This window comes from Gallus gallus, chromosome 17 (genome assembly GCF_016699485.2).
Source record: "Gallus gallus isolate bGalGal1 chromosome 17, bGalGal1.mat.broiler.GRCg7b, whole genome shotgun sequence".
Lineage (NCBI taxonomy): Eukaryota > Metazoa > Chordata > Aves > Galliformes > Phasianidae > Gallus > Gallus gallus.
In genome coordinates this window covers 754,684-781,365 of record NC_052548.1, presented here as the reverse complement: position 1 = coordinate 781,365, position 26,682 = coordinate 754,684, and the positions used below count along the sequence as shown (strand labels likewise).

At 51.3% G+C, this 26,682-nt stretch overlaps 2 long non-coding RNA genes across 13 annotated transcripts; both read left to right on the top strand.

Moving 5' to 3' along the window:
• Positions 1-503: 503 nt before the first annotated feature.
• LOC121107048 lies at positions 504-9,463 on the top strand. 8 transcript variants are annotated; one of them, XR_005840388.2, is made up of 7 exons: positions 504-646; positions 2,025-2,208; positions 2,324-2,462; positions 2,568-2,635; positions 2,782-2,960; positions 3,320-3,435; positions 4,998-5,478. It is a non-coding gene; the product is annotated as an uncharacterized LOC121107048 (long non-coding RNA). The 8 variants fall into 8 exon arrangements; XR_006931690.1 differs by having other exon boundaries at positions 2,568-2,960; XR_005840387.2 differs by lacking the exon at positions 504-646 and having other exon boundaries at positions 1,620-2,208; positions 2,782-3,435.
• A 9,313-nt stretch (positions 9,464-18,776) lies between these two features.
• LOC121107046 lies at positions 18,777-24,641 on the top strand. Of its 5 annotated transcripts, XR_005840373.1 has the most exons (6): positions 19,811-20,399; positions 20,515-20,653; positions 20,759-20,826; positions 20,973-21,626; positions 23,189-23,399; positions 24,580-24,641. It is a non-coding gene; the product is annotated as an uncharacterized LOC121107046 (long non-coding RNA). The 5 variants fall into 5 exon arrangements; XR_005840370.1 differs by adding an exon at positions 18,777-18,837 and having other exon boundaries at positions 20,216-20,399; positions 20,515-21,626; XR_005840371.1 differs by having other exon boundaries at positions 20,759-21,626.
• The last annotated feature ends 2,041 nt before the right edge of the window (positions 24,642-26,682 follow it).

Genomic DNA, 26,682 nt, shown 5'->3' with positions numbered 1-26,682 from the left:
CAGCTGTGTCAGGAAGTGATCTCCCACACACTCGAGGAACCTCTGGGACGGTTCCCTATCTGCTGTATTATAAATCCAGCAGATGTCTGGGACTTTGCAATAGCCCACAAGAACAAGGGGAGAGACCTTGAGACCTCATGCGGCTGTCTCTAAAGTGTCTTGCCCACCTCTTCATCCTGGTTGGGTGGCCTGTAGCACACTCCCACGATAAGGTCAGTCTTACTGGCCTTTGCTTTTATTCTGACCTAGAAGCTCTCAACCCTATCATCGCCATCCTTCATCTCCAGCCATTCCCATTCTTTCTTAACGTAGAGGGCTGCACCACTGCCTTTCCTGCCTTGCCTCTCTCTTTTGAAAAGTCGCTAGCCATCCATCACAGCACTCCAGCTGTGTGAGTCATTCCACCTCGTTTCTGTGATTTCCAAGTGATTTTTCTCCTGTTTTTTGATTCCAACAAAAGCCACTTAGGATTATTTTTGTTGTTTTTATTTTTTTAATGGCAGGCATTGTGTTTAACTTAAAAAACTTAAAAAATGAACGGACGAAGAATAGCTTTGTTTGCATTCTGGTAACTGCTGAGGCTTTGGCTGACGACAGCTTTCAGCTGCACCTGAACTAGGCTGGATTTGTCTCCTGCTCTCCATAGGTGAGTATTTCTCTTGCAGACCTTTGAATCAATGATTCCCCTGCTATTTGTCTCTTCTGGTTGCTGGAGAGAAGAGCTGCAATGTCACATCCTGATCCGTAAGGTGCTCAAGCTTGGTGATTGTCAGTAATTCAGGATATGCTTGCTTTTCTTTAAGTGAACTAAGGGATAAGCTATCATGCTGTGCCATTTCTTTTCCTGTGCGTAATGCCAAGGGATAGGGCTGCAGGTGCCTGCTGGTTCACGGGACATCCCAGAGCTTTGTACACAGCTTAAGTGATGGAACAGGAAAGACTCCAATATGGTAAAAACGTGATTTCTAGTGTTTTGGTACGTATATTCAAGTCAGTATGGGTCCATTTCAGACAGCATCGTCTCACATCTGTTTGTTGTCTCATATCAAACGCATTTTTACTGATTTGGCTACATACATACTCCACCCATAGTTTGCGTATTGTCTTCTTAGGGTGAGGTTTGCCTGCTGAACAGCGATACAAAAGAAGCTTAAATTACAGAAGCAGAGAAGCAGAGACAGTCTAGAGGCTCAATACAGTAGGGATCAGTTAGAGTATTACTTTGAAGTTGTTGTGTTCTGGGTCTTAGGTGGGATGAGAGACGGGTGTGAATGTTACAGCCAAGTGTTTTTCCCTGGTTCATTGCTCACCTGCTGCCATGCAAGCCAGCTCTTCTTTTCCCTGCCTCTGCTTTTCTTGTTGCATGCATATGCATCGCAAAATCTCTGAACAGATTTATTTTCACGTTTTAACAGTGTATAGCTAGAAGTGGGGCTTATCTCATCATCTGATGGAGATTGGTTGTGTATGGGGGAGTTTGCACGAATTATTAGCACCTCACCAAAAGCAAGGAACAGAAAAAGAAAGGAAAAAACACCAAACCACCCTAAAAGCTGCATAAATGACTATAGCTGAGCCAGCAGGAAATATTACCTGCAGTTTGCAGAGTCCTCATTTTGCTCAGCACTGACTGGATGGGGTTAACAGTGACCACTAATGAAGGAGCTCTGCTACCTGTCTGAGCAGTGCTCCAGTCTTTGTTGCTGCGTTATGAATGCACTGCTCCTCCTGCCACATTTCTTCACGCCCTCGGTTGTTATCTGAGCAGTGGTAGCCCCCACGAGCGATGCAGTCAGTGCCTGCTTGCTCCAGGTGCTCCATAAGCACAGCAGAAGGATGCCAGGGGGCTTGCAGGCAGTGTGTGCATGCTGTTGCTCTCTCCAAGAAGCCCCTGTTTTGGCTAGCTGCAGAAGAAACCATTTTTTCCTTGGTCAGATCCTTGCAAACGCAGTGCAAGTGTACAGAACGGTACGGTGTCTAGCTGTCTTTTCGCAGTACGTGCAATGAGGTTATCTATTTTTCAGGCAGAGAAGTGCGTCCAGGCAGTTTGGAGAACTGCTGGCTCAGGCTTCACCTCCACTAATCCAAGTTCAGTCACTTTCCTCTGAAGAACCTGCATCAAGCCGTGGTTTTAAGCTGCAGATGGAGTTCTTCTCGCAGGACTGAAGTGCTGAAGCTCTCTGAGCTCCGAAGGCACCCTGAACTCATGTGAGTGTGACTGGCTGCTTTGCTTTTGGCAAGAGACCCTTTAGAGCCCCAGAGTGCGCTGTGCAGAGTCTCTAAGGAGAGGACTCCTGAGGCCGAATTTATTTGTATCCCACAGGAGGCTTTTTCTTGGTTGGCAACGTGCTTAAAAAAGAAAGAAATGCAAATGGGCATTTCCACGTGACTGTATTCTGCTCAGTGCAGTGTCTGCCTGTGTTGCAGACTGAGCTCCGTGGCATTGCAAAGAATGCACCAAAGTAAGTAGTGCAGGAGAGCATTTTTTCCAGTTAGAATGTTGGCCTTCCAAAGCAGGCCTGCCTTGGTTGCACTGGCTTGCATCTCAGCTGGTGTTCTGTTGTCAGGGTTCCCGTATTTCTAGCGGTTGTCAGGGCGGTGGCTCATGACATCGTAAGGCCGTGGCGATGTGACGGTAAGAATGTCCCATGTCAAGTACAAGATGGCTGTGTGGGACGAGGGGAAGCCATGGCCTGACAGCTGCCCTTCTGGTCAGCAGTGGAATTCTGCGGGGTCCATTAGAAGGCCATTTCTCTGTAATGCTTTCTCTGTTGGTTCCAGTCAAGATGTGGCCGTTGTATGAAGTAAGTTTGTGGTTGCTGTGAAGCTGGGAGGAATGTTGACTGCCTTGGGGGTTGAGAGGCCTTGCAGCAAGATGTGGAGAAATGTGAGGGTGGTCCCCATCTGCACGAAGAAGAGCAAGCGCTGCGTTCTGCACCTGGGATGCGGCAGCCCTGGCTGTACGTACAGCGTGGGGGGGGCGAGGGGCTGGAGATCAGCCCTGCCAAAAGGGAGGGATCTGGGCGTTGTGGTTGCTGACAACTTGAATCTGAGCTGGCAGTGTGCCCTGGGCACAGGGTTTGAGTTTGGGTGGTCCTTTGGGGAGCCAGGGGTTGGACTTGATGGTCCCTGTGTCCTTTAAGAAGGCCGAATAGTCTTTCAGTGATTGTTCTGGGCAGCTCACACCACTGGGTGTACAATTCATTTCACTTGGAATTTCAGGGTCAGACATAAATGTTATTATCTGCTTTAGAGAAAGAAGTGGGAGGCTGAACTGATATTTGGAAAAATGAAAAATGTTTAAAATGTTTTTTGCAAGATAAGCCCTCAGCAAACAGTCGTCCTGTTCCACTTTTGGCCAGTCTCAGATGCTTGTCTTCCAGAATGTCTGCGTGTGGATGAATCACAACAGGATCCTGGGAACTTTTAAGAAAGGTAGGAAGGAGGAACCGGGGAACTACAGGCTGGTGAGCCTCACCTCTGTGCCTGGGAAGATCATGGAGCAGATCCTCCTAGGAGCTATGTTAAGGCACACATGAGACAAAGAGATCCGAGACAGCCAGCATGGCTTCACCAAGAGCAGATTGTGCCTGACCAATCTGGTGGCCTTCTGTAGTGGAGTGATGGCTTTGGTCGACGGGGGAAGGGTGGTGGGTATCATCTACCTGGACTTCTACAGAGCCTTTGACATGGTCCCTCAGCACATCCTTCTCTCTAAATTAAAGAGGTATAGATTGGAAGGATGGACTGTTCAGTGGAGTAGGATTTGGCTGGCTGGACACAGCCAAAGGGTTGTGACGAATGGTTTTGTGCCAGGGTGGAGGCTGATCACAAGCAGTGTCCCTCAGGGGTTGGTCTTGGGACCTGTGCTCCTCAGCATCTTCATCAGTGACACAGACAATGGCATCGAGTGCACCCTCAGCAAGTTTGCAGATGATACAAACTGGGCAGTGCAGTCGATAGTCTGGAAGGAAGGGAAGCCATCCAGAGGGACCTGGACAGGCTGGAGAGGCTGTGGGTGTCCCATCCCTGGAGGCATTCAAGGCCAAGCTACCCATGTTTGCCTTCTGTAGTTATCAGTGGGGCAAGAGGAAAATGAAGAGTACAATGAAGTACAGAGTGCTTTTCTTGTCTTGTTCAACTGCAAGTTCCTGTTTTCTCAAAGGCAAAAACAATTAAGGCTCAGCAAAAACAATTAAGGCTCAGCAAAAACAGTTAAGGCAGTCATTGTAAGTATTAATTTCTGATGATGGTGGCTGCCTGTGTTCGGAGGTCACACTTAGTTGAAGCACACTGCGCCTGTGGAAATTCTGCTGAGCAATTAGCAAAAATACCCTTGTCATTAGGAAGAAACAAGAACACTGTTGTCCATAAAGTAATCAGTGGCGTTTAAGCAAGTGACACCTCTTTGTTTTACAGGAGAAAAAAACGACAGGTGAGCCTAACATATTAATTAACTGAGAACAAAACGTTAGGAAGGACAAGACTGTGCTTGAGTTTTCCCAGTAATGAGTGCCTGAATTCCAGAGTGGGTTTCTGAATCTTTGTTTCATCCTACGGGTCCTATGAAGGACTGTGCCATCATTGTAATCTGCATCAGAAATGCCTCCTTTCTCAGTGCAAATCCTGCCATTGGATTAAGGGCAAAAATAATGTGCAGAGTAGGACTTCTATAGTACTCCATATTATAGAACTCTAAAGACAGACTATAATACTCTATATTACAGGGACTCTAAAAACAGACTGCTTCAACACACTTGGAATCAGCACACCTTTGAATCTGATGCAAAGAGATGCATGTTTGGTTGTTTTGTTTTGTTTGTTTTTTTAAATCTCTTTGAACAGCCAGATCAAGTAGCTGAGCAGCCTCGTTCCAGCTTTTCTGTAAAACTTGAGTCATGAGGAGTGCTTTCTCTAACAGTGGTAGTGTTGGGACACACGCTTCTCTTTTTGCCACAGACTGAGCATTGTTCTCTCTCCTTCTTCATATCTTGCAGGAAAGATTGCTTCACGTGTAATGAAAAGCTAGTGTCCAGAAGATCACTGCGGCCAGATGCCAATTTTGATGCCCTCGTCAGTAAGACTTGTCCAAGCCCTGATGTATGTGAAACTCATCAGGAGGGAATGCTGGCAAGAATCAGCTAACACAATAGCAGCAAGCTTTCAGTGACAGCGTTAAGGAAGGGTGACGATTCAGGCTGGGAGCAGGTATGTCATCACCTGACTTGACCACATGTAACTTGATGCTAGAAATACACCACGTCCTCCCTCCCTGCATGGCAAGAGATGGCTCTCTTCTCCTGCAAAGGCAGCCGAAGTAACTTCTGTGTGCTGACTAGAGAGAGAAAACTTGGTGTCACTCCTTGCAAGTCCTGTGGCAGCCAGATATTGTGTGATGAGAGTTGCTGTCTATTTACTGTGTTTGGTTTCTTTGCTTTGCCATGCTGTACACGAGTAAAGGAAATGAATGGAATACGAGATGGTGACCTTGTTTTGTTTGCTTTGTTTTCCTTGCTTGGTTGTTTTTCCTCCTATTGCTTTTCAGTAGTGCGCCTTTTGCTTTGCTTTCCATTGTCTTTGTGTCTGTTTTGTTGGCTCTTTGTCTTAGCTGTTTCTTTCTTTGCATTAGCTTCTTCCTCCCAGAGGAGAGCATTCCTTGCCTTTTCAGAGGATGGTTCTTGGCTTTGCTTGGAGTTTCTCCCTTGCTCTTCATTCTTGGTTGCCTTACCTGGCTTTGCCTTCCTTGTCCCCTTGCCCCGGCCTTGCTCTTCCTTTGCCTTCACTTACCTGATGTGCTCTCTCCCTTGATTGTTCTGTTCTGTCTGTTCCTTTCTGGCTTCTTGAACTGCAGCCTCCTCTCTGGGCTTTCCTGCCGTGCTTGATGCATTTGCAGCTCCTTGGAGTTTCCCAGGTGGGTCCACGCCTCCTGGGCCTCCTTGCCTCTTCCCTTGTGGTGCTCTTGTGGCTTTTTCTCCAGCTGGCTGGATCCACGCGGGCCTATTGCCCCATTTTCTCGGCATTGGTGTATGTAGATTGTTCTATGTCATCTTCCCAGGCCTAGATGCTGAGTTTTTGCCTCTTCCAGACTCTGTTGTCATCTTTGCTTTTCCGTGAGAGTGTATTCTGTTCTGTTATCGTTGGTTGCTTGTTTTTGAATTTGGTGTTTGTTGTTGTTTCATTTATTGTTGTTGGCTTTCTTTGATGTGCGTGGGGTTTTTTGTTCTTTTTTTCAGTTTGGTGCTCTTTTTCTTTTTTTTTTTCTGTTCATTTCTTTGCACTGTATTTTTTTCCTAGTAGCGTTTCTTTTCCTTTCTCTTGTACTAGAAATTTTAGCTCCTAACACTAATCCAAATGTATAAACCACAAGTCTGAACTCTAAATCACACAGGTGTATGGGAACTGTATAATCACAGCCTGACCCTCTGTTTGACTACCTGAGGCGAGTGCTGAGTCAGCTGCAGGGGCACAGGTGATGGCAGTTTGACCTGAGTGACCGTAAGGGGTGGACCCTGGCTGCAGCCCTGCTAGACCCCATGTAAGGGCTGACTCCCAAGGAGGAAGGATCTCTATCTGGAGGTCACCCTTAGTGGAGCCCTTCTGCGCGCCCAGGGTACGGGTAAGCTTTTTATGTCATTCCTCCTTTGGAAACGCGCTCATCTCTCTGGTCCTTTACCTATTTGCCTTACAATCTGTTTGCCCTGCACACAGGTAATGTTTAACCCTCCTAATGGGTAGCCCTTATCTTTTTCTGTAAATGCAACAGGGATAGGGTTAGCCCTCATCAAGTAAGGGCCACCCTTAGTCCTAACACCAAAGGGTAGCCCTGAAGGATTCCCATTTTGGTTATGGTTAACTCTAATCGGATGTGGTAACCGTTGACCTGTCACTGAAGGGAAGCCCTTCATCCTAACCTACTATGGTAACTCTTCATCCTAAACGCTAGCCTCTAACAGTAACCTTTAAGCCAATCCTTAGGGGTTTTCCTTCAGCCTTTGCACTGACTGAACTTGGTAGCATTTCCACGTGAAGCCTTATCTAATGCAGTAACCCGCCAATCTGATGCCAAAGGGTAACGGTCCGCAGTTAGTAGTAAGACTAAATAGTAGCACTTAACCGTAATCCAGCAGGGGATGAGGGCGAGCTTGTCTTCTGCCAGGGCGAGCGGCTGCGGGCAGTGCATCTCCCAGCTGAGGTGCCTGTAAACATCTGCCAGCTGTCCTTGTGGACGGCCCGTCATCGTCATGGAAACTGATTGTAACAGCACAAAGGTTCCAGGAGCGTGGGTGATGTCAGCTGTGACATCCTCTGGGGGGCCTGGAGCCGCCCTTTTTTGGCCTTGCAGCCCATCAAGCCAAAGCCTGCTGTCCTGCATGTGGTCCCACCGGGCAGAAACTCTTGGGACGTAGGCAGGTTCAGGGGAGGGGACAGATGCCTGAGGGCATTCTTTGATTCCATCCCAAGAGTTGTTTTGTCTTTGTTCTTTCCATGTCGTGTGGTTTTCCTTTGCTTTTCCTTTTGCTATTTAACATCTTTTCTTTCTTTTATGCTTCTTTCTCTGTTGCTATGCCTTGCATTGCATTGCATTGCTTTGGTTATTTGTTTTTTTTTCCCTTTGTTTCGGGCCAAGCCGCAGGGGCTGCTAGGGCAATGTCCTCACTTGGAGGGGGAGGCTGGGTTTCCCATCTGAGGGCTTCATGCACAAATAGCAAGGAAAACTCAGACACAGAGCAATCCTAAGCAAAGGCACGCCTTTTCTGAGACACTGTCTCAAGCTCCCTGAGCTCTTTTTTCCTACGAGGTAACTCCCCTGCTTTTTTCCATCTCTTATTACAACAAGAGAGATTTCCATCGCTCTTACAACAGCTCGCCAAATAATGTTCTTACCCACAGAAGCTTTCCCTTTTCTCAGTAAGAGTCGCTTGAATCCCGGGCTGATTCCCTAAAACCAAGTGTAATTGTTCTCCTTCCCAGAAACCAGTCACCAACAGAAGTTGTCCTGTTAGCCCACATCCACCAAAAATCCCTCAAATACACTATTCTTACAGCCAAACCAGACCATTTTCTGTTCAGTTGCAGTGCACTTACGGACCGTATTTCTAGTCTTGTTCCTGCTGAGGTAGTGGTAAAGAAACCCCAGTCTGCCTGACAGCAATACACTGCTCAGAGTAAAGCTGCTGGAGCACACAAAATGCTGTCAGGCGTCCGAGCTGAGCAACAGACTTCATTCCTGAATTGCACAGCTACCAGTAGAAGTGACCTCCACGCTGTTTGGCCTGTCCAAGGAGTTCACACAGCTCTGAGTACCCCCATTTCTACACAGAGTGGTATCCCCCGTCGGCTATCAGCTGCTACTGTAAGCCTTTCTGCTGCTTGAAGCCAGAGGGGCCAGACCCAGCTGGCCCTTAGGGACCTCCTTTGACCCAGGCCTCCAACGGAAGTGTACCACTGGTTAACCCAGAATGGCAACTGTAGACCAAGGCTATCACAGGCACAGTTTTCCCTTAGCCAGGGAGCGGAAAGGACTCAGTCCAGTAAATGAAGATGGAACTGCTTACCCCTTTGTGAGGAGGAGGGCTCACACCATACTAAACAAGAGCAGAATTTGAAGCAGTGATCCTTCCCTTGGGGCAGCCAGCCCTGAAATGAGGTGAGGGAGGGGTGGAACCAGGCTGCACCCCTTTGTCATCCAGGTGAGTTGCTTCCCTCTTTTTGCTCCTGAGCAGAACAAGATTTGATGAGGAGGAAAGCCTGTGAAGTCCAAAAAGACTGCTTTCCTACTTCCTTCCCGTTTGCGTTAGCTGGCTGTCACGGAGTTATCTAGATCAGTGTATGCCTGTGGCGGGGCAGTGGGCCTGTTTTCCTGTGTTTGGCTTTGCGATGATGCTGTCTTGAGTTCATGTGCTGGACTCTTGTATTTCGTGTCTTTGTTTTGCTTTGCTCTGTTTTCCTTGTTGTTTGACGTTCTTTTGTCAGTCTTGCTTTATTGCTGCTCCTGTGTTGCAATACCTTTGTTATGTTCAGATGTGGTGATTGATACTTTTCCCTTTCCCATTCTTGGAACTCTTTTCTCCCTCCTTCAGGGTGTTCCTCTTTGTTTCTCGGCTTTTCAGGTGATTTTGCTTTGCCTTCCTTGGCTTTTTGGAACTTGGGAAAAGGTACCGAGGTGCATGGATATGTAGAAGAAAAGCTCTCCTGCTGTGGCTGGGAGGTGATGCAAAGGAGGCCTCCCGAGCAAGCACCACAAAGGCAGCTTGCTTCTCCAGAGGCTGCAGCATAAGCTCGTGTTCCTTGTGGAGGACTCCGTTGTGCATCTGCAGGAGCTGCTTTGGCATGGAGGATTTTGTGGAGTTGCTGCCAGTCGTTGCTCGGATGAAGTGAGGCTTTTGTCCTTGTATCTGTGCAGGAAAGCAGTGCGGAGGGAACGTGTGTGGTGAGATGCTGAGGAGAGATTGCCTTCCTTGCCCCAGCAGGCTGCTTGTGTCCTGGTGATGCACGGTGACGAGAAGGCTGCTGTTCTGTGAGTAAGCCTGCCACGTGGGAGTAATGGTTGTGGCCTTTTGGGCAAGTCTCTGAGGAGAGGTCTTTGGGCAGGCTGGTTGTTTTGCTGGGCAAGTGCTGTTTCAGTTGTTTGTTGCCGTGCTTGGTTGGTGCTTGTTTGAGAAATAGTGGTCCTGTAGACGAGCAGTGCTCTGGCAGCAGGGGAGTGAGAAATGTCATGTCCACCCAGTCTTCTCCACGAGCCTTACGCTGCCTTTCCCCAGTGTCTGTAAATGGCTGTAGAAATGGCAGGGGGAGAAATGGGGAAGAGGGGAGGTGCGGTTTCTGTGCATGCTGTGTCCACGGAGCAGGTGTGAGCTCCTAAGAGCTGGGAGCCCTGCAGAGCGTCCTGGGTTTGTTTTGCTTCCTTGTTGGAGCTGTTGGGATGCTTTTGTGGGTGCTTTGTGCGTTTGAAGTCCCTGTGAACTCTGCTGAGACCAGTGGTGTCCTAGGGAGAGCCCCGCTGCCCCCTTTTTGTTCGGGCTGTTTTCTTCCCTCGGGAGGTTAAAAGGGCCTTCAGAAACCCAGCAGTACAACTTGCTGCTGCTCCAGCCTGTCAAGTGGAGATGATGAAGTGTGACCGCCACTGGGGCAGGGAGGAGAGCAGCTAAGAAATGGTGTTCCCGTAGACTGTGTGGAGCTTGTTCTTGTGAAACGGTCCCTTGTGCTGCCAGAATCTCTCTGACTTTCAGCCATGGCCTCTTCCTCCTGGCTTTCAAGATGTTCAGAGGCATTGCTAAGAAAGAAAGAGCAGAGCTCTTCCTAGGCCATGGCCGAGTTCACCTTTCCAGGTGTATGCCAGAGCATGAAGCATGGTCAACAAGGACGGGGTAGCAGGAGCTGGAAACAGGGGAAGCTTCCACAGAGCCCCCCGCTGGAGTCCCAGGGTGATGAGCTGAAGCTGATCTTGGCAGCATGAAAGGTGGTTTTCCGGGATGTGTGCCGTATAGGGCTCAGGGCTGTCACTGGGGTTGCTTTCACAGGACCCCCCCCAGCCCAGCTCAGGACCCCTGGTGAGTCTGTGGGTGACAAATGTGTCACTGAGAGACAGCATCAGGGTGGGAATGCGGGGACCATAGTGCCCAGGGCAGAGCCAAGCGGTGCTGGGGGGGTCACCCCCGAGGAGAAAGTCTCCCCCACGGGAGAAATGGATTGCTTAGCTCCCCACTAAGCTCCCATTGCCTCCCAGTATTGTCTAGAGTCGTCTTGTGCAAACTCAGTGCCCCCCAGTGCTGCCTGGCACCACCCCAGTGGTGTCTGCGGCCCTGAATAGCCTCCCAGTGCCCTGCAGTGGGCTTCCCAGTGCCTCCAGTACTGCCCAGTGCCCCCAGCTCAACACACCCACTGCTCACTGCGTGACCATCTCCTTCCCCGGGAACAGCACAAGGCAACAGAGACGTTGACAGCAGCGATGGAGATGGAGATGTTCAGAGTGGAGGAGCTGTTGGCTCGCTGCAGCCACCCCAGCATCCCCGGAGGTGGGCACGGGGGAGCCTGGGGGGGGGGGCTTTAGTGCTGCACAAACGACTGCAGGCAGAGGTGTAGGAAAGCGAACGCCATACGTTTAATAATTTAACGTACAACACAGCAAATAAATGATGATATTCCCAACCATTTCCCACCCTAACAATTGTTTCTGATCCCACCCCCTACAATTCCCACCCTCTAATCAATTTCCCACCCCGCAATCAATTGCTCACAACCCACCCTCCTCCCCCCTTCCCCCCGCTCCCTCCCACCAATAGTTCCCTCCCTCTGCAGAAAACCTCCCAGCCCCCCAAATTCCCACCCCAACAATTCCTTCCTCCAAATTCCAACAACTTGGGAGTGTAACGTGATCAGAGTACAATTTCTCCCCCAGAATTGCCACCCTACAGAATTCCCTCCCCCTCCCCCCATCTTCAATGCCAGCAGTTACAGAATGTCCAATCATTTTTGATGCCAACCATCTCCCACGGCAGCCATTTCTCACCCCAGCAGTTCCCCACCCCCCAAATTCCCACCCCAACAATATCACAGTACAGCCATTTCATTTCTAACCTCAGAAAGATCCCAGTGCCTTAAGAATTCCAGCACCAAATTCCCACCCCCCACCCCGGATTCCCACCCCAACAATATCTCAGTACAGCCATTTCCAACCTCAGGAAGATCCCAACACCCCATGAATTCCCACCCCAAGAGTTCCCTCCCCAAATTCCCTCCCCCCACCCCGGATTCCCACCCCAACAATATCACAGTACAGCCATTTCATTTCCAACCCCAAAAAGATCCCAGCACCCCAAGAATTCCCACCCCAAGTTCTCACCCAAAGAGTTCCCACCCCAAATTCCCTCCCCCCACCCATTCCCCACCCCGCAACCATCCCCTCCCCACCCTCTTCCCACCCCCCAGCCTTCTTTTCCCACCCCAAAGCTTTGACAGTCCAACCCTTTGGCGGTCCATCAGCTTCAGAGTCCCGCATTGCCCCAGCCCAAGATGCCGTTTGTGGACAGCCCAGTTTTGGAGGGGTAGGGCTGGGGCCGGTGCTGGTGCCCCCGGAACACTGCCGCTGCTCTCTGGGCATGGTGGGGGCCAGCGAGGAGCCCAGGGCTCCAGGGAGCCGTCTTGGTCGGCTATGGCCACGTCTCCTGCTCCAGCAAGTGGGCCGGTTTCTTGGTGCGCTCCCGCTCGAGCCGCTGTTGGGCTGTGATGGGCACCCCATCAGGGCACAGTCCTCCTGCTGCCCGCCCACCGTGCTGACACAGCCAGCTTGGCCTAGCGCCGGTGTTTGTGGCCTGGGCCATCGTGGCAGCGCGGCAGCTTCCTCTTTGTGGCTGGGCCGCTGCCAGTGTGCTGCTCGTGCCCGGTGCTCTTGCTGTTAGTGGTGGTGCAGGCGGGCGCTGGGCACTTGGCTGGCTCGGTGCTGTCTTTGTGGTGCATGTCTGCCAGCCGGCAGGAGATGAATCCGGGTGGCAGTGCCAGGCGGGTGAGAACCACCCGGGGCTGCCTCCGCTGCACCTCTTGGATCAGACGTGCAGTGCAGGGCAGCAGAGGTGCGGGGGCAGCCAGGGGGGTCGGCAGTGCCAGGCGGGTGAGAACCACCCGGGGCTGCCTCCGCTGCACCTCTTGGATCAGATGTGCAGTGCAGGGCAGCAGAGGTGCGGGGGCAGCCAGGGGGGTCGGCAGTGCCAGGCGGGTGAGAACCACCCGGGGCTGCCTCCGCTGCACCTCTTGGATCAGACGTGCAGTGCGGGGCAGCAGAGGTGCGGGGGCAGCCAGGGGGGTCGGCAGTGCCAGGCGGGTGAGAACCACCCGGGGCCGCCTCCGCCGCGCCTCTTCCATCAGATGTGCAGTGCGGGGCGACGGAGGCGCAGGGGCAGCCAGGGGCGTCGGCACGGGCAGCTCAGGGGATGCTGGCTGCCAGCAGAGCGAGTTGCTGAGGAGCCCTGATTCAGGATGTGTCTCTTTGCTCAGCTCCCTGCTGGCCCCGGAGGAGTCCGAGTGCTCTGTGCTGGAAGAAGAGGAGTCGAGGCTGCTGGAGACATCAGGGCTCAGTGGCTCTGTGGCAGTGATGCGCTGCATCAGCTCTTGCGTTTGGCAGCTGTTTGCAATGGCTTTGGTCCCCTCTCTTGTGACACCGGGCAGGTCCTGCTTGTGCTGGGGGACCTCCAGAGCCGCTTCTGAAAAAGCAAGAACATCCCCCCGAACGATGATGGCAGCCTTCCCACAGCCACTCGGTGCAGGCAGCCACCTCTGGGGGTCACCTCTGCGGAGCACAGTCTCACCGTCAATCCAGGTGAGCAAACGGTCCATTTCCACATCATTGTTGTCAAGTCTGCGGGTGCTGGGTGTCTCTTCTGGAAAAGGCAGAAAATGCCCAGCGGGGCAATGGCAATGCCGGCTTTCCCATGCCCCCTCAGTGCAGACACCCCCCCAGCAGCTCTGCTGCCCCTCCGAGAGAGACTCACCGTTGTTGATCCACGTGAGCAGGTCATCGATGTCTGCGTCGTCGTACAGGATGCCTGTCTTGGATGTCACTTCTGGAAAAGGCAGAAAATGCCCAGTGGGGCAATGCCAGCTTTCTTTCCCACACCCAGTGTGGGTGGGTGGGTGGGTGCCAGCAACCCCCCGCCAGCTCTGCTGCCCCCAAACTCACCGTCGTTGAGCCATGCCAGGAGATGCTGGATGTCCGCCACGTCCTCCGGGATGTCTGCGCTCGCTGTGGCTGCTGGAAAAGCAAGGACATCCCCAGTGGGGCAATGCCAGCTTTCCCACAGCCACCCGGTGCGGACAGCCTGCCGCACGCCCCGCAGCCCCCAAACTCACCCCCGGAGTCCAGCGCTGCGGTGCTGCAGCCGAGCGGAGCCGTGGCGGGATGGGGGCACCCGTCGGTGGGCGCTGGGTGCCCCTGGTCCTCCGTGAGCACCACGGCGTCCTGAAAGGGCTCCATCGGCGACTCCCAGGTGGCGGGCAGGGTGCAGGGCACGGGGAGCACCTGCTCCTGCAGTGGTGGTACCTGCAAAAGAACTGGCGGGGGGCCGGGGCGGCCGGGGGCCTGCGGCAGGCAGGTGCCTGCGGGCTGCGGGGGCTCCCCGTGGAACACGGCCCCAGGCCACAGCCCCATCGGCTGCTGGGGCAGCAGCGTCCCTGCCAGCAGGGGATGTCCCCAGCAGTGAGCAGGGGCAGTGGGGGGAGCCATAGCTGGGTGCAGCCCCCCAGGTAGCAGCTGCAGCAGCGGTAAGTGCAGCCCCAGAGTTGGGGGCAGGCCCCCAGGTGGCAGTTGAGCCCCAGTTGGGGGCAGCCCCCCAGGGGGGAGCTGCGCTGCCTGTCCCCAGACACCTGGTACCCCAGGCCAGACAGAGGCCTGAGGCGCCAGGTAGGTGGCAGTGGGGACAGGGAGGGCTTGGGGTGGTACCGACATCGGTCCGCGGATGGTGGGCTGTATCCAGGCGGGGTCCGGTGGCGGCACAGTCGCTTCAGGGAAGATGGCGTCGGGTGTCAGAGGCACCGTCAGCGCTCCTCGAGGGATTCTCTCTGTGGGGAAAGGCCAAAGTAGGCTCTGGGGTGGACTGTGGGGTGAGCTCTGGGGCGCTGGGGTGGGATCTGGGGCACAGGGCTGAGATCGGGCTTACAGGGCTGGGATCTGGGGCGCTGGGGTGGGATCTGGGGCGCTGGGGTGGGATCTGGGTTACGGGTGTGATATCGGGGTTACAGGGGTGGGATCTGGGGCGCTGGGCTGAGATCTGGGCTGTTAGGGTGGGATCTGGGGCGCTGGGGTGGGATCTGGGACACTGGGGTGAGCTCTGGGTTACAGGGGTGATATTGGGGTTACAGGGGTTGGATCTGGGGCGCTGGGGTGAGATCTGGGGCACAGGGGTGGGATCTGGAGCGCTGGGGCCAGCTGAAGCATGGGAGCAGGGGAAGCCTGCTGCCTTACCTGCCATGACAGCTGGAGAGTGGCAGTTAGGGGAGCCCCTCCCCCCAGGGGGGTTGCGTGACCGTTGGGGTCAGCCCCTTTCCCCCGGGCTTGAGATGGTTGCAGTTTTTGTCGCCACAAAGACCTTAAAGACCCTCAAGTCTAAGCACAACCTAACCATACCAGCCTAACTCTAACAAGCCCCTGCTCAATCATGTCCCCGAGCACCACCTGGTTTTCAACACATTCAGGGATGGTGACTGAACCAGCTCCCTGGGTGGAATAGGGAGCCAGCCCATCAGGTCTCCCCTCAGCCTCCTTTTCCCCACACTAAACAGCCCCAGTTCCTTCAGTCACTCCTCAGAGGGCATATTGGCCAAGGCCTTCCCCAGCCTTGTTGCCCTTCTTTCAACCTGCTTCAGCACCTCAACGGCCCTTCTGTGCTGAGGTGCCCAAAACTGAACACTGGACTCGAGGTGAGGCCTCGCCAGTGCCGAGTCCAGGGGCAGGATGACTTCCCTAGTCCTGCTCACCACACCATTCCTGAGCCAGGAATTGTGGTTATGCCATTGGCCTTCTTGGCCACCTGGGCACACTGCTGGCTCATCTTCAGCCACCTGTCCGTCAGCACACCAAGGTCCCTTTCAGGGATCAGGCAGCTTTCCAGCCACTCCTCCCCAAGGAGGACTGGGGGGACGCCTGGGCTTGTTGTGACCAAGATGCAGGACCCGACACTCGGCCCCATTGAAACTCATCCAGTCAACCTGGAAGAGTGAAGAGAGAACAAAAACCAAGCAGGCAAAGAGCAGAGCTGTCCACAGGGGGCAGGGCTTGGGGCAGGGCCTGTGTCGGAGGGTGGTCCAGCACAGTGGTGGCCTCGGGGCCAAGGCTTGAGGGGGCCTGGCACAGTTGAGGCCTCGTGTGGGCCCAGAAGGAAGGGGGCCCAGGCACAGGTAGAGCCTCGGGGCTCAGGATGGAGGAGGACCAGGCACAGTGGGGGCTGCTTTGGGGCTCAGGATGGAGGAGACTCAGGCACAGCTGGGGCTGCTTTGGGGCCCGGGCTGGTGGGAGGCCCGGCACAGCCAGAGCCTTGTGGCTGCACTCCCTCTGTACAGTTCAACCTTGATCCCTAACCTAAAATGGTAACTGTAGTGAAAGGCAGTAGCTGATCCAGCTGCTTTCCTGTGTTTTAATTTTCCTAAGAATGGGGAAGGACTCAAGCTAGTAAACAAAGACCCCTTTCTGAAGAACAGGACTCAGAAAGTATTAGCACAGAGCAGATCTCCCCTTAGTAGGAGAGAAGTAGAGATTCTTCCCCTTAGACAGGCAGCCCTTAAATGAGGGTGGGGAGGGCTGGAGCCAGGCTCCACCCCTTTTTGCCCAGGTGAAATGCTTGCAGGTGTGCTCCACAGCAGAACGTGTTTTAATGAAGCCTGGGAAAGCCTGTGACATCAAAGAATCCTTTCTTCCTTCTTTCTTGTTTGTGTTTGTTGCCTGCAGTTCCAAGCAGGTGGACTCTCAGTGTCTTGCAAGTGACAGCTAGCAGCAGCAGGTCCAGCCAGGAGGCACAGCACCCTGCAACCTCCAGGTGAGTGACAGCAGGCAGGCAGGCTTTTGGGCTCTGCAGGGTCATTGTGTGGAGCATTATGCACAGGAACAGCTGAGTGTAAAGATGATGTCCGAGCTGCAGAGCTAAGCATAACGGAGAGGCCCAGCGGCTCAGCTCGTTTCCCAGCGTGAGGCAGGAAATTAGAGCCACGAGGGATATGCAGACGCTTTCTGCTTTTGTCTGTTGCCTCACTCCTTCTGCCCCTGTCAGAGGGGAGGAACGAGCTGCACTTGCACAGAGACATTGCTCTCACGGCCACTCCCCCCTCAGGTTGGAGCATTCCTGGCTGCAGGATGGGCAAACCGAAGTTCTTGCCTGATTGGGTCTGTGAAGCTTAAAAAGGGAGACAAACTATGGCCTCTTGGCTCATGAAGTGAGAGAGGGGATGCTGTGCTACTGGGCTGCAGTCAAGAGTCTGAGAGAGTCTGTGTTCTATGAGATTTGAGAGACAGTTCTGGGGAGTGTGGGAGCAGTGCAAACGTGCAAGGGTGCTTTTCCTTTCAGGGGCCTTTGTGCAACAGCAGATGTTGATGCCCTAGAAGCACGGTGCGGAGCACATCCTGGGATCAAGGTGCCACGGACTGGAAAATGCTGCTGTGGCGGAGTTCCTGTGTGAAGACAAAACTCCCAGTCCCCCAGAAAAGTGGAGGCAGAAGAGCAGTGACAAGGTATCTACATGTCTATCTGTGTATGTGCACAGCAGGCCCAGCTGCCCCTGCTTCCTCCCTCCACGGGATCTGCTCCTGCTGCTGCTGCTGCAGGAGTCTCCTCTGGCCACGGTGGCGTGGGGCGAGTTCTTGTGTCAAACAGGATCTACCGGTCATCAACCCGTTGTGACTGGGCCTGATCCCCTGGTTGACCTTTAATTAATCCCAACATTATCCATCCCATAACCTACCCTGGCACTGAGGTAAGGTGCAGTCCATCTGGCCCCGTGGACTCGGGCATCCAGCTTTTGGAGCAGGTCCAAAACCATCTAATTGTGGATTATGCATGGCCTTTTCGGGTCCCCATTCCTATCTACCAGCACAGGGGACTGTGTTCCCAGGAAGTAATGAGTCTTGCTATTAAAGACTGAGGCAACGAAGGCATTAAGTACCTCAGCCTTGTCCTGATCCTTGGTCACCAAGTTGCCCTCGGCATCCAAGAAGGGATGGAGATTCTCCCTAGCCCTCCTCTTGCTGTTGATGTATTTACAGAAATATTTATTGTTGCCCTTTACCTTGGTGGCCAAGCTCAGTTCTAGCTGGGCTTTGGCTTTTCTAATTTTGTCCCTGCACATATTTGCTACGTACCTGTAATCATCATAAGTAGCTTGCCCACTCTTCCACAGACCATAATCTGTGGAATCAGCTCCTGCACCTTTAAAATTACTTCCTGAAAGTATTGCCAGCCTTCCTGGGCTCCCACGCCCTCCAAAAGTACTTCCAAAGGGAACCTCTCAACCATGGTCCTAAAGAGGTTCAAGTTTGCTCTCCGGAAGTCCAAGGTGGCAGTTCTGCTGACTCCCCTCCGTGGTTCAGCAAGAATTGAGATATCTAGCATCTCACGATCACTTTGCCCCAGGCGGCCTCCAGCCTTGACATCCCCCACAAGACCTTCTCTGTTAACAAACAGCAGGATTTTGCTTCCCCTTGCTGGCTGCGTCACCAGCTGTGTCAGGAAGTGATCTCCCACACACTCGAGGAACCTCTGGGACGGTTCCCTATCTGCTGTATTATAAATCCATCAGATGTCTGGGACTTTGCAATAGCCCACAAGAACAAGGGGAGAGACCTTGAGACCTCATGCGGCTGTCTCTAAAGTGTCTTGCCCACCTCTTCATCCTGGTTGGGTGGCCTGTAGCACACTCCCACGATAAGGTCAGTCTTACTGGCCTTTGCTTTTATTCTGACCTAGAAGCTCTCAACCCTATCATCGCCATCCTTCATCTCCAGCCATTCCCATTCTTTCTTAACGTAGAGGGCTGCACCACTGCCTTTCCTGCCTTGCCTCTCTCTTTTGAAAAGTCGCTAGCCATCCATCACAGCACTCCAGCTGTGTGAGTCATTCCACCTCGTTTCTGTGATTTCCAAGTGATTTTTCTCCTGTTTTTTGATTCCAACAAAAGCCACTTAGGATTATTTTTGTTGTTTTTATTTTTTTAATGGCAGGCATTGTGTTTAACTTAAAAAACTTAAAAAATGAACGGACGAAGAATAGCTTTGTTTGCATTCTGGTGACTGCTGAGGCTTTGGCTGACGACAGCTTTCAGCTGCACCTGAACTAGGCTGGATTTGTCTCCTGCTCTCCATAGGTGAGTATTTCTCTTGCAGACCTTTGAATCAATGATTCCCCTGCTATTTGTCTCTTCTGGTTGCTGGAGAGAAGAGCTGCAATGTCACATCCTGATCCGTAAGGTGCTCAAGCTTGGTGATTGTCAGTAATTCAGGATATGCTTGCTTTTCTTTAAGTGAACTAAGGGATAAGCTATCATGCTGTGCCATTTCTTTTCCTGTGCGTAATGCCAAGGGATAGGGCTGCAGGTGCCTGCTGGTTCACGGGACATCCCAGAGCTTTGTACACAGCTTAAGTGATGGAACAGGAAAGACTCCAATATGGTAAAAACGTGATTTCTAGTGTTTTGGTACGTATATTCAAGTCAGTATGGGTCCATTTCAGACAGCATCGTCTCACATCTGTTTGTTGTCTCATATCAAACGCATTTTTACTGATTTGGCTACATACATACTCCACCCATAGTTTGCGTATTGTCTTCTTAGGGTGAGGTTTGCCTGCTGAACAGCGATACAAAAGAAGCTTAAATTACAGAAGCAGAGAAGCAGAGACAGTCTAGAGGCTCAATACAGTAGGGATCAGTTAGAGTATTACTTTGAAGTTGTTGTGTTCTGGGTCTTAGGTGGGATGAGAGACGGGTGTGAATGTTACAGCCAAGTGTTTTTCCCTGGTTCATTGCTCACCTGCTGCCATGCAAGCCAGCTCTTCTTTTCCCTGCCTCTGCTTTTCTTGTTGCATGCATATGCATCGCAAAATCTCTGAACAGATTTATTTTCACGTTTTAACAGTGTATAGCTAGAAGTGGGGCTTATCTCATCATCTGATGGAGATTGGTTGTGTATGGGGGAGTTTGCACGAATTATTAGCACCTCACCAAAAGCAAGGAACAGAAAAAGAAAGGAAAAAACACCAAACCACCCTAAAAGCTGCATAAATGACTATAGCTGAGCCAGCAGGAAATATTACCTGCAGTTTGCAGAGTCCTCATTTTGCTCAGCACTGACTGGATGGGGTTAACAGTGACCACTAATGAAGGAGCTCTGCTACCTGTCTGAGCAGTGCTCCAGTCTTTGTTGCTGCGTTATGAATGCACTGCTCCTCCTGCCACATTTCTTCACGCCCTCGGTTGTTATCTGAGCAGTGGTAGCCCCCACGAGCGATGCAGTCAGTGCCTGCTTGCTCCAGGTGCTCCATAAGCACAGCAGAAGGATGCCAGGGGGCTTGCAGGCAGTGTGTGCATGCTGTTGCTCTCTCCAAGAAGCCCCTGTTTTGGCTAGCTGCAGAAGAAACCATTTTTTCCTTGGTCAGATCCTTGCAAACGCAGTGCAAGTGTACAGAACGGTACGGTGTCTAGCTGTCTTTTCGCAGTACGTGCAATGAGGTTATCTATTTTTCAGGCAGAGAAGTGCGTCCAGGCAGTTTGGAGAACTGCTGGCTCAGGCTTCACCTCCACTAATCCAAGTTCAGTCACTTTCCTCTGAAGAACCTGCATCAAGCCGTGGTTTTAAGCTGCAGATGGAGTTCTTCTCGCAGGACTGAAGTGCTGAAGCTCTCTGAGCTCCGAAGGCACCCTGAACTCATGTGAGTGTGACTGGCTGCTTTGCTTTTGGCAAGAGACCCTTTAGAGCCCCAGAGTGCGCTGTGCAGAGTCTCTAAGGAGAGGACTCCTGAGGCCGAATTTATTTGTATCCCACAGGAGGCTTTTTCTTGGTTGGCAACGTGCTTAAAAAAGAAAGAAATGCAAATGGGCATTTCCACGTGACTGTATTCTGCTCAGTGCAGTGTCTGCCTGTGTTGCAGACTGAGCTCCGTGGCATTGCAAAGAATGCACCAAAGTAAGTAGTGCAGGAGAGCATTTTTTCCAGTTAGAATGTTGGCCTTCCAAAGCAGGCCTGCCTTGGTTGCACTGGCTTGCATCTCAGCTGGTGTTCTGTTGTCAGGGTTCCCGTATTTCTAGCGGTTGTCAGGGCGGTGGCTCATGACATCGTAAGGCCGTGGCGATGTGACGGTAAGAATGTCCCATGTCAAGTACAAGATGGCTGTGTGGGACGAGGGGAAGCCATGGCCTGACAGCTGCCCTTCTGGTCAGCAGTGGAATTCTGCGGGGTCCATTAGAAGGCCATTTCTCTGTAATGCTTTCTCTGTTGGTTCCAGTCAAGATGTGGCCGTTGTATGAAGTAAGTTTGTGGTTGCTGTGAAGCTGGGAGGAATGTTGACTGCCTTGGGGGTTGAGAGGCCTTGCAGCAAGATGTGGAGAAATGTGAGGGTGGTCCCCATCTGCACGAAGAAGAGCAAGCGCTGCGTTCTGCACCTGGGATGCGGCAGCCCTGGCTGTACGTACAGCGTGGGGGGGGCGAGGGGCTGGAGATCAGCCCTGCCAAAAGGGAGGGATCTGGGCGTTGTGGTTGCTGACAACTTGAATCTGAGCTGGCAGTGTGCCCTGGGCACAGGGTTTGAGTTTGGGTGGTCCTTTGGGGAGCCAGGGGTTGGACTTGATGGTCCCTGTGTCCTTTAAGAAGGCCGAATAGTCTTTCAGTGATTGTTCTGGGCAGCTCACACCACTGGGTGTACAATTCATTTCACTTGGAATTTCAGGGTCAGACATAAATGTTATTATCTGCTTTAGAGAAAGAAGTGGGAGGCTGAACTGATATTTGGAAAAATGAAAAATGTTTAAAATGTTTTTTGCAAGATAAGCCCTCAGCAAACAGTCGTCCTGTTCCACTTTTGGCCAGTCTCAGATGCTTGTCTTCCAGAATGTCTGCGTGTGGATGAATCACAACAGGATCCTGGGAACTTTTAAGAAAGGTAGGAAGGAGGAACCGGGGAACTACAGGCTGGTGAGCCTCACCTCTGTGCCTGGGAAGATCATGGAGCAGATCCTCCTAGGAGCTATGTTAAGGCACACATGAGACAAAGAGATCCGAGACAGCCAGCATGGCTTCACCAAGAGCAGATTGTGCCTGACCAATCTGGTGGCCTTCTGTAGTGGAGTGATGGCTTTGGTCGACGGGGGAAGGGTGGTGGGTATCATCTACCTGGACTTCTACAGAGCCTTTGACATGGTCCCTCAGCACATCCTTCTCTCTAAATTAAAGAGGTATAGATTGGAAGGATGGACTGTTCAGTGGAGTAGGATTTGGCTGGCTGGACACAGCCAAAGGGTTGTGACGAATGGTTTTGTGCCAGGGTGGAGGCTGATCACAAGCAGTGTCCCTCAGGGGTTGGTCTTGGGACCTGTGCTCCTCAGCATCTTCATCAGCGACACAGACAATGGCATCGAGTGCACCCTCAGCAAGTTTGCAGATGATACAAACTGGGCAGTGCAGTCGATAGTCTGGAAGGAAGGGAAGCCATCCAGAGGGACCTGGACAGGCTGGAGAGGCTGTGGGTGTCCCATCCCTGGAGGCATTCAAGGCCAAGCTACCCATGTTTGCCTTCTGTAGTTATCAGTGGGGCAAGAGGAAAATGAAGAGTACAATGAAGTACAGAGTGCTTTTCTTGTCTTGTTCAACTGCAAGTTCCTGTTTTCTCAAAGGCAAAAACAATTAAGGCTCAGCAAAAACAATTAAGGCTCAGCAAAAACAGTTAAGGCAGTCATTGTAAGTATTAATTTCTGATGATGGTGGCTGCCTGTGTTCGGAGGTCACACTTAGTTGAAGCACACTGCGCCTGTGGAAATTCTGCTGAGCAATTAGCAAAAATACCCTTGTCATTAGGAAGAAACAAGAACACTGTTGTCCATAAAGTAATCAGTGGCGTTTAAGCAAGTGACACCTCTTTGTTTTACAGGAGAAAAAAACGACAGGTGAGCCTAACATATTAATTAACTGAGAACAAAACGTTAGGAAGGACAAGACTGTGCTTGAGTTTTCCCAGTAATGAGTGCCTGAATTCCAGAGTGGGTTTCTGAATCTTTGTTTCATCCTACGGGTCCTATGAAGGACTGTGCCATCATTGTAATCTGCATCAGAAATGCCTCCTTTCTCAGTGCAAATCCTGCCATTGGATTAAGGGCAAAAATAATGTGCAGAGTAGGACTTCTATAGTACTCCATATTATAGAACTCTAAAGACAGACTATAATACTCTATATTACAGGGACTCTAAAAACAGACTGCTTCAACACACTTGGAATCAGCACACCTTTGAATCTGATGCAAAGAGATGCATGTTTGGTTGTTTTGTTTTGTTTGTTTTTTTAAATCTCTTTGAACAGCCAGATCAAGTAGCTGAGCAGCCTCGTTCCAGCTTTTCTGTAAAACTTGAGTCATGAGGAGTGCTTTCTCTAACAGTGGTAGTGTTGGGACACACGCTTCTCTTTTTGCCACAGACTGAGCATTGTTCTCTCTCCTTCTTCATATCTTGCAGGAAAGATTGCTTCACGTGTAATGAAAAGCTAGTGTCCAGAAGATCACTGCGGCCAGATGCCAATTTTGATGCCCTCGTCAGTAAGACTTGTCCAAGCCCTGCTGTATGTGAAACTCATCAGGAGGGAATGCTGGCAAGAATCAGCTAACACAATAGCAGCAAGCTTTCAGTGACAGCGTTAAGGAAGGGTGACGATTCAGGCTGGGAGCAGGTATGTCATCACCTGACTTGACCACATGTAACTTGATGCTAGAAATACACCACGTCCTCCCTCCCTGCATGGCAAGAGATGGCTCTCTTCTCCTGCAAAGGCAGCCGAAGTAACTTCTGTGTGCTGACTAGAGAGAGAAAACTTGGTGTCACTCCTTGCAAGTCCTGTGGCAGCCAGATATTGTGTGATGAGAGTTGCTGTCTATTTACTGTGTTTGGTTTCTTTGCTTTGCCATGCTGTACACGAGTAAAGGAAATGAATGGAATACGAGATGGTGACCTTGTTTTGTTTGCTTTGTTTTCCTTGCTTGGTTGTTTTTCCTCCTATTGCTTTTCAGTAGTGCGCCTTTTGCTTTGCTTTCCATTGTCTTTGTGTCTGTTTTGTTGGCTCTTTGTCTTAGCTGTTTCTTTCTTTGCATTAGCTTCTTCCTCCCAGAGGAGAGCATTCCTTGCCTTTTCAGAGGATGGTTCTTGGCTTTGCTTGGAGTTTCTCCCTTGCTCTTCATTCTTGGTTGCCTTACCTGGCTTTGCCTTCCTTGTCCCCTTGCCCCGGCCTTGCTCTTCCTTTGCCTTCACTTACCTGATGTGCTCTCTCCCTTGATTGTTCTGTTCTGTCTGTTCCTTTCTGGCTTCTTGAACTGCAGCCTCCTCTCTGGGCTTTCCTGCCGTGCTTGATGCATTTGCAGCTCCTTGGAGTTTCCCAGGTGGGTCCACGCCTCCTGGGCCTCCTTGCCTCTTCCCTTGTGGTGCTCTTGTGGCTTTTTCTCCAGCTGGCTGGATCCACGCGGGCCTATTGCCCCATTTTCTCGGCATTGGTGTATGTAGATTGTTCTATGTCATCTTCCCAGGCCTAGATGCTGAGTTTTTGCCTCTTCCAGACTCTGTTGTCATCTTTGCTTTTCCGTGAGAGTGTATTCTGTTCTGTTATCGTTGGTTGCTTGTTTTTGAATTTGGTGTTTGTTGTTGTTTCATTTATTGTTGTTGGCTTTCTTTGATGTGCGTGGGGTTTTTTGTTCTTTTTTTCAGTTTGGTGCTCTTTTTCTTTTTTTTTTTCTGTTCATTTCTTTGCACTGTATTTTTTTCCTAGTAGCGTTTCTTTTCCTTTCTCTTGTACTAGAAATTTTAGCTCCCAACACTAATCCAAATGTATAAACCACAAGTCTGAACTCTAAATCACACAGGTGTATGGGAACTGCATAATCACAGCCTGACCCTCTGTTTGACTACCTGAGGCGAGTGCTGAGTCAGCTGCAGGGGCACAGGTGATGGCAGTTTGACCTGAGTGACCGTAAGGGGTGGACCCTGGCTGCAGCCCTGCTAGACCCCATGTAAGGGCTGACTCCCAAGGAGGAAGGATCTCTATCTGGAGGTCACCCTTAGTGGAGCCCTTCTGCGCGCCCAGGGTACGGGTAAGCTTTTTATGTCATTCCTCCTTTGGAAACGCGCTCATCTCTCTGGTCCTTTACCTATTTGCCTTACAATCTGTTTGCCCTGCACACAGGTAATGTTTAACCCTCCTAATGGGTAGCCCTTATCTTTTTCTGTAAATGCAACAGGGATAGGGTTAGCCCTCATCAAGTAAGGGCCACCCTTAGTCCTAACACCAAAGGGTAGCCCTGAAGGATTCCCATTTTGGTTATGGTTAACTCTAATCGGATGTGGTAACCGTTGACCTGTCACTGAAGGGAAGCCCTTCATCCTAACCTACTATGGTAACTCTTCATCCTAAACGCTAGCCTCTAACAGTAACCTTTAAGCCAATCCTTAGGGGTTTTCCTTCAGCCTTTGCACTGACTGAACTTGGTAGCATTTCCACGTGAAGCCTTATCTAATGCAGTAACCCGCCAATCTGATGCCAAAGGGTAACGGTCCGCAGTTAGTAGTAAGACTAAATAGTAGCACTTAACCGTAATCCAGCAGGGGATGAGGGCGAGCTTGTCTTCTGCCAGGGCGAGCGGCTGCGGGCAGTGCATCTCCCAGCTGAGGTGCCTGTAAACATCTGCCAGCTGTCCTTGTGGACGGCCCGTCATCGTCATGGAAACTGATTGTAACAGCACAAAGGTTCCAGGAGCGTGGGTGATGTCAGCTGTGACATCCTCTGGGGGGCCTGGAGCCGCCCTTTTTTGGCCTTGCAGCCCATCAAGCCAAAGCCTGCTGTCCTGCACGTGGTCCCACCGGGCAGAAACTCTTGGGACGTAGGCAGGTTCAGGGGAGGGGACAGATGCCTGAGGGCATTCTTTGATTCCATCCCAAGAGTTGTTTTGTCTTTGTTCTTTCCATGTCGTGTGGTTTTCCTTTGCTTTTCCTTTTGCTATTTAACATCTTTTCTTTCTTTTATGCTTCTTTCTCTGTTGCTATGCCTTGCATTGCATTGCATTGCTTTGGTTATTTGTTTTTTTTTTCCCTTTGTTTCGGGCCAAGCCGCAGGGGCTGCTAGGGCAATGTCCTCACTTGGAGGGGGAGGCTGGGTTTCCCATCTGAGGGCTTCATGCACAAATAGCAAGGAAAACTCAGACACAGAGCAATCCTAAGCAAAGGCACGCCTTTTCTGAGACACTGTCTCAAGCTCCCTGAGCTCTTTTTTCCTACGAGGTAACTCCCCTGCTTTTTTCCATCTCTTATTACAACAAGAGAGATTTCCATCGCTCTTACAACAGCTCGCCAAATAATGTTCTTACCCACAGAAGCTTTCCCTTTTCCCTTTTCTCAGTAAGAGTCGCTTGAATCCCGGGCTGATTCCCTAAAACCAAGTGTAATTGTTCTCCTTCCCAGAAACCAGTCACCAACAGAAGTTGTCCTGTTAGCCCACATCCACCAAAAATCCCTCAAATACACTATTCTTACAGCCAAACCAGACCATTTTCTGTTCAGTTGCAGTGCACTTACGGACCGTATTTCTAGTCTTGTTCCTGCTGAGGTAGTGGTAAAGAAACCCCAGTCTGCCTGACAGCAATACACTGCTCAGAGTAAAGCTGCTGGAGCACACAAAATGCTGTCAGGCGTCCGAGCTGAGCAACAGACTTCATTCCTGAATTGCACAGCTACCAGTAGAAGTGACCTCCACGCTGTTTGGCCTGTCCAAGGAGTTCACACAGCTCTGAGTACCCCCATTTCTACACAGAGTGGTATCCCCCGTCGGCTATCAGCTGCTACTGTAAGCCTTTCTGCTGCTTGAAGCCAGAGGGGCCAGACCCAGCTGGCCCTTAGGGACCTCCTTTGACCCAGGCCTCCAACGGAAGTGTACCACTGGTTAACCCAGAATGGCAACTGTAGACCAAGGCTAT